Genomic DNA, 6713 nt, shown 5'->3' with positions numbered 1-6713 from the left:
CCAAATGCTGACACCATTGCATACACTAACAAGATTTTGCTGAAAGGACTCTGATATAGCTGTCTCTTGTGAGACTATGCCGGGGCCTAGCAAACACAGAAGTGGATGCTCACAGTCAGCTATTGGATGGAACACAGGGCCCCCAACGGAGGAGCTAGAGAAAGTATCCAAGGAGCTAAAGGGGTCTGCAACCTTATAGGTGGAACAACAATATGAACTAACCAGTACCCTCCAGAGCTCGTGTCTCTAGCTGCATATGTATCAGAAGATGATCTAGTCGGCCATCAGTGGAAAGAGAGGCCCATTGAACACGCAAACTGTATATGCCCCAGTACAGGGGAACGCCAAGACAAGAAGTGGGAGGGGGGGAGGGGAGAGTGGCGGGGAGGGCATGGGGGACTTTTGGGATAGCATTGGAAATGTAAATGAAGAAAATACCTAATTTAAAAAAAAAACTATGACTTTCAATGCAAAAAAAAAAAAAAAAAGAAAAGAAAAAAAGAAAAAAGAAGACAGAGTTGACACCACAGTGTTGCTGTTGCTTATAGTCCTTTAGGTTTTCAGTTGTACTAGCAAGAGGGAGGTGCGTTTCTCAGAGTAAGGGGCAAACATGGCTTTCACATTTCTAAGTTTATAACCCCCCCAGAAGCTTCATGAATATTATTCATACTCTCTTTCCAATTGTCTCATTACTGAGATTCTCCAGGAGTCCTCCCCGCCACCTTGGTAACTCCTCCCAGTCTCAAAGGTTTTCAGTGACATTCAGATTACATTTATAGAGACCAGTGTCACAAAATTTCTGAGTACATACGGCAAGTAGGTTAAAACAGAAGTTGCTTCGGCTCAACAAGTGAATCACTTCCAGTTAAAATATTTAATGAGTTCCCTACCTGTGTTGTGGCTTCCTGAGCCTACTTTGTAGCGTGCCTGCAGCTAACTCAGACCATAGCACCTGGAGACTTCTGATGCTTTGCCAGCTTCCCTCCAGCTGCTAACCCACCTTTGCCTTCACCTCGTGCTTCTTTGGGACAGTAGGAAGCGTGCAGAGTTACATAGCGCTGGGCCGAGGGCTGTTACATAGCGCTGGGCCGAGGGCTGTTACATAGCGCTGGGCCGAGGGCTGGATGCCCTTGAGAAGCCAACCAGTCTGCTGCCACTTGCTGTGTATCATGTACAGAGGGACACTGGGGGTCATTTGCCTCTTGGGACCGCAGTTGTAACACTGTAGGGTTAAGGAAGGGATGCTGTTGCTTTTTACATAGCAGTCTCTCTACAGGAAAAAGGTGAAGAAAATGATAGTCAGTTTTGTACAGTTTTTTTTTTTTAATAAGACTGCATGGTTGTTTTTAGCTGAGTTAATAGCTTCCATTTTTACCGCAATAAATTAGTCTATAGTGGGCTATTGTTATAGAACGTTGGAAGTACTTTTTAAGATTTTTATTTTTGTGATTTTTTTTCCTTTTCTTTTTCTTTTTCTTTTTCTTTTTCTTTTTCTTTTTCTTTTCTTTAGTGTATGTGTGAGTACATAAGTGCAGGTGCCCACAGAGGTTAAAGACCTTCGATTCCCTGGAGCTGTAATTATAGTGTAAGAGGCCTGACATGGGTTCTAAGAATCAAACATGAGTCTTCCAGAAGAATAGGACGTGCTCTTAACCACCAAGCCATCTCACCAGTCCTGGATGTCAGAGTTAAAAACATTTAGTGGAGCTGGGGTCATGGCTCAGTTGATCAGCACTTGCTGCTCAAACATGAGAACCTGAGTTCAGATTCCCAACTCCCAAAGCAGAGTCAGCTATGGCTGTGTATGCTGATAATCCCAGTGCTGGACAGGCAAATCCTAGGGGCTCATTGCCCTGCTGGTCTAGCAGAATCATGAAACTCTAGTGTCGCTGAGAATCACTTTCTCAAGTAAGTGGGGGACTGAGGATGGCATCCTGTTGACAGCCTCAAGGCCACATGGATGAGTTCATCAGTATGTGTATACAGCACACACGCATACACACACACACACACACACACACACACACACACACACACACACACAGAATGAATATGTATGTTCTGGGATAAAGCTTGATTTGAGCTTTCTTATAAGCCCGTGGGCAGGGATTAGGTTCTGTTTCTGTGTCTTGCAACTTCTCACTCTGATATTGTTTCTGGACATTCACCCTTCATGGGCTGCTTCTACCCACACAGCTTGAGATGTCCCCTCCTTGAGCTGTCCCCCTCCAGCCTCCCTTGTGGTTCATGGGTTCCCTTCAGGTCACGTGAAGACAATAGGGGGGGTGTTTTGCAGCTCAGTGGTGAGTGGAGCTAGCTGTATGTTAGGACAGCCCTGGACTCCATCCCCAAGCTTGGAAAAATGCACAAAAGAGGTTTTAATAGACTTCATCCTGATAATTCATGATAGATCGTGTATTTTTCTCGCTTCCTTTATGCACACGAACGCATACGCATGTAAGAAATGAAAGTGACGGCACACGATGGCTCACAGCTGATGGCTGCTTCTCAGTCTGCAGCAGTGACGCTATAGTAAACTACCGTTACCATAGTAGCATTCAGATCCTGTCACTTATTATTTACTACGTCATTGCTTCGCTCTTTATGGGACACAATGGAGAAAACGTTAACATGGTGTAAAGTTAGTCTTATAGCCACCACATCAATCCTTACAGACCGATGAAGAAATGCTCTCCAGTTGTCTCTAGTTGTTTGAAAAGTGTTATCCAGTTTATCCAGCTGACATTTGGACATATCAATAACTTATCTTACATTTGAAGTACTCACTAATGAGATCAAAAACACCAACACTGGGGCTGGAGAGATGGCCAGTGTGTAAGAGCATTGGTTGCTCTTCCTGATAGACAGGGTTCTATCTGCAGCATCTACCTGGTGGCTCACCGCTGTCTATAACTCCAGTCTCTGGGGAAATACCACTTTCTAGCCTCCTTGGGCACCAGACAGGTACATAATATACTGACATGCAAGCAAAACACCTTACACATAAAATAATTAAAATAATAATAAAAACTAGAACAGCAGCACTTACCAGAACTATACCTGTTGATCAGTTGCAGATCAGTTGGCTACTGAGACAAAATCTTTTTTTTTTTTGTTATGCTTTGTTTTTCAAAACAGTGTTCCTCTGTGTAGCCCTGGCTGTCTTGGAGCTCCCTCTGTAGATGAGGCAGTTGGCCTTGAACTCACAGACATCCACTTGCATCTGCCTCCTTAAAGGCATGCTCCACCACTGACTGGCACAAACTCTTGATAAAAATGAGCAACAGTGGGCTGGAGAGATGGCTCAATTGATGGTTGCTGCCAAGCTGGAGAACTGGAGTTTGATCCTAAGGCCCTGTCTTAGTTAGGGTTTTACAGCTGTGAACAGACACCATGACCAAAGCAACTCTTAAAAAGAACATTTCGGCTTACACAGTATGGCCGGCGACATTAGCTAGCGCTCGCTCAACTCTCCTAACGGGAAAGCAGCGGACTACAAGAGACTGAACTGTATCTGCCTCTATTTCCAACAGACTCACGTTCAACTTTCGCTCACGAAAATAGCCGGGAAAATTTTATTAGTCCTTTTTTTAAAAAAAAGTTAATATAAAATTATAGCAAAAAAAAAAAAAGGAACCTGAACTTTAGTAACACAGCTGGAACAATCCGCAGCGGCGGCAGGAGCGGCGGGAGAAGAGATTTAATTTAGTTGATTTTCTGTGGTTGTTGGTTGTTCGCTAGTCTCACGGTGATGGAAGCTGCACATTTTTTCGAAGGGACGGAGAAACTGCTGGAGGTCTGGTTTTCCAGACAGCAGTCCGACGCAAGCCAGGGATCTGGGGATCTTCGTACCATCCCAAGATCTGAATGGGATGTCCTTTTGAAGGATGTGCAGTGCTCAATCATAAGTGTGACAAAGACTGACAAGCAGGAAGCTTATGTACTCAGTGAGAGTAGCATGTTTGTCTCCAAGAGACGTTTCATTTTGAAGACATGTGGTACCACCCTCTTACTGAAAGCACTGGTTCCCCTGTTGAAGCTTGCTAGGGATTACAGTGGGTTTGACTCAATTCAAAGCTTCTTTTATTCTCGTAAGAATTTCATGAAGCCTTCTCACCAAGGGTACCCACACCGGAATTTCCAGGAAGAAATCGAGTTTCTTAATGCAATTTTCCCAAATGGAGCAGCATATTGTATGGGACGCATGAATTCTGACTGCTGGTACTTGTATACTTTGGATTTCCCAGAGAGCCGAGTAATCAGTCAGCCAGATCAAACCCTGGAAATTCTGATGAGTGAGCTTGACCCAGCAGTTATGGACCAGTTCTACATGAAAGATGGTGTTACTGCAAAGGATGTCACTCGTGAGAGTGGAATTCGTGACCTGATACCAGGTTCTGTCATTGATGCCACACTGTTCAATCCTTGTGGCTACTCGATGAATGGAATGAAATCGGATGGAACATATTGGACTATTCACATCACTCCAGAACCAGAATTTTCTTATGTTAGCTTTGAAACAAACCTAAGTCAGACCTCCTATGACGACCTGATCAGGAAAGTTGTGGAAGTCTTCAAGCCAGGAAAATTTGTGACCACCTTGTTTGTTAATCAGAGTTCTAAATGTCGCACAGTGCTTTCTTCGCCCCAGAAGATTGACGGCTTTAAACGTCTTGATTGCCAGAGTGCTATGTTCAACGATTACAATTTTGTTTTTACCAGTTTTGCTAAGAAACAGCAACAACAGCAGAGTTGATTAGGAAAAATGAAGAAGAAAAAACGCAAAAAGAGAAGACACACAGGAGGTGGTGGCTGCTTTCTAGATGCTGATCCTGAGGGCCGTGCTGACCATGACCACCACCTCGTAGTTGCAGAAAGCCCTAGGTGTAATGATAGTGTAATCATTTTGAAGTGTATGCATTATTATATCAAGGAGTTAGGTATCTTGCATGAATGCTCTCTTCTGTGTTTAGGTGTTCTATGCCACTCTTGCTGTGGAACTGAAGTGCATGTAGAAAAGACCTTTGATTGTATGAATCTTTACGACACTTGTGAAAATGATACAATTTGGTTTATGCACAGTGTAATATTTCTGCAGGCATCATCCAAAATTCCCCACAGACAAGGCTTTCGTCCCCATTAGATGCGGCCTCAGCTGACATCTGTGACTGTTCTATTAAATTGCTGCCAGAGTTTTTACATCCAGTTACCTCCACTTTCTAGGGCATATTCTCTACTAATGTTACTCAAAACCAATTTCTACTTCATACAGGTGTTTTATGCAATGGCAATTAAAGTTTTTCTTCCACAAGTTGAAAAAAAAAAAAAAAAAAAAAAAAGAACATTTCATTGGGGTTGGCTTACAGGTTCAGAGGTTCAGTTCATTATCAAGGCAGGAGCATGGCAGCATCCAGTCAAGATGGTGCAGGAGGAGCTGAGAGTTCTACATCTTCATCTAGAGGCTGCTAGCAGAATACTCACTTCCAGACAGCTACAATGAGAGTCTTATTACCCATACCCACCATGACACACCTATTCCAACAGGGCCACACCTTCTAATAGTGCCACTCCCTGGGGCGAGCACATACAAACCATCACAGAGCCCAAAGAAGTTGGAAGGAGAGAGTCAGCTTCACAAAGTTGCCCTCTGGCTGGCCACCACCATGACACACTCAACCTGCCAAGTCACGCTGTGCACACAAGCTATCAATAAAAAAGGACTTCCTTGGAATGAGCGAGAGAATGCTTTTAGACAAGTTACATTTATGAGAAAGTAAACTCACATTCTTGCTTAGACTGTTGGGTTGTCTCCCCTCAACCCCTGTACCCAGATTTGTAGGGGTGACTATTTGCCAGTCTCCTATACTGCGCCCTGATAGAGTGTTTTCCTAGGATGTCAGAAATGACATAGACATCCTGTTCCCTATGCTCTCTAGATTTCATTTTCTATAGAGGCAGCTCTCCCTGTCAACTGCCTCTTTGGAATGAGAGCTGCTTCAGGTGACTGCTGTCTGAGATATATACTTTTTTAAAGATTTGTTTTATTTATTTCATGTATGTGGGTATACTGTCTCTGTCTTCAGACACACCAAAAGATGGCATCAGATTTCCATTAGAGATGGTTGTGAGCCACCATGTGGTTGCTGAGAATTGAACTCAGGACCTCTGGAAGAGCAATCAGTCTCCTTAAGCACTGAGGCATCTCTCCACGTCTGATACTTTTAATACGATTCCCTTGGTTTCCAACGCATGCCCATGGGCCTGTTAGGGAATGTCTAGACAGTGGATCTTAGGAGGAGTTTGAGTCACGGGGCTGTGAAGGAGTTTTCACACATAGGAAGGGTCTGCCTGAGAAGTAGGCTTTGTTGTTCTTCCCTTGTCACTTGGCCCTGGAAAACTGTCCTGGGGAATACACACAGTAGTTGGACCTTAAGATGAAGCCCTGACTCTGTGTCCTGCTTTTGATCCCCCAGACCCATCCTTCATGTCCCTTCCTCTGAAGGACCAAACCATACACTGCCTGTCTCCACTGAGATGAAGTTGAGGGACTGTTGAGAGCAGGGCTGCTGACTTCTAGCAAACTCGTGAGGCAGCCCAGCAGTCCCCTGGTTCCAGATACACCCTCTCTATAATTTTACTATCATGCCCAAGGGCCTCTGGTTTCATGATTCTTGATTTTTCCTGAAGCAACGCCACTCTTTCTCATACCTAGC

At 44.1% G+C, this 6713-nt stretch overlaps 1 pseudogene; it reads left to right on the top strand.

Moving 5' to 3' along the window:
• On the top strand, positions 3427 to 5316 carry Amd-ps3 (S-adenosylmethionine decarboxylase, pseudogene 3; annotated as a pseudogene).

Source organism: Mus musculus, chromosome 18 (assembly GCF_000001635.26).
Source record: "Mus musculus strain C57BL/6J chromosome 18, GRCm38.p6 C57BL/6J".
Lineage (NCBI taxonomy): Eukaryota > Metazoa > Chordata > Mammalia > Rodentia > Muridae > Mus > Mus musculus.
Note: the sequence above shows the minus strand (reverse complement) of the source record. Positions and strands in the feature narration are given on the sequence as shown.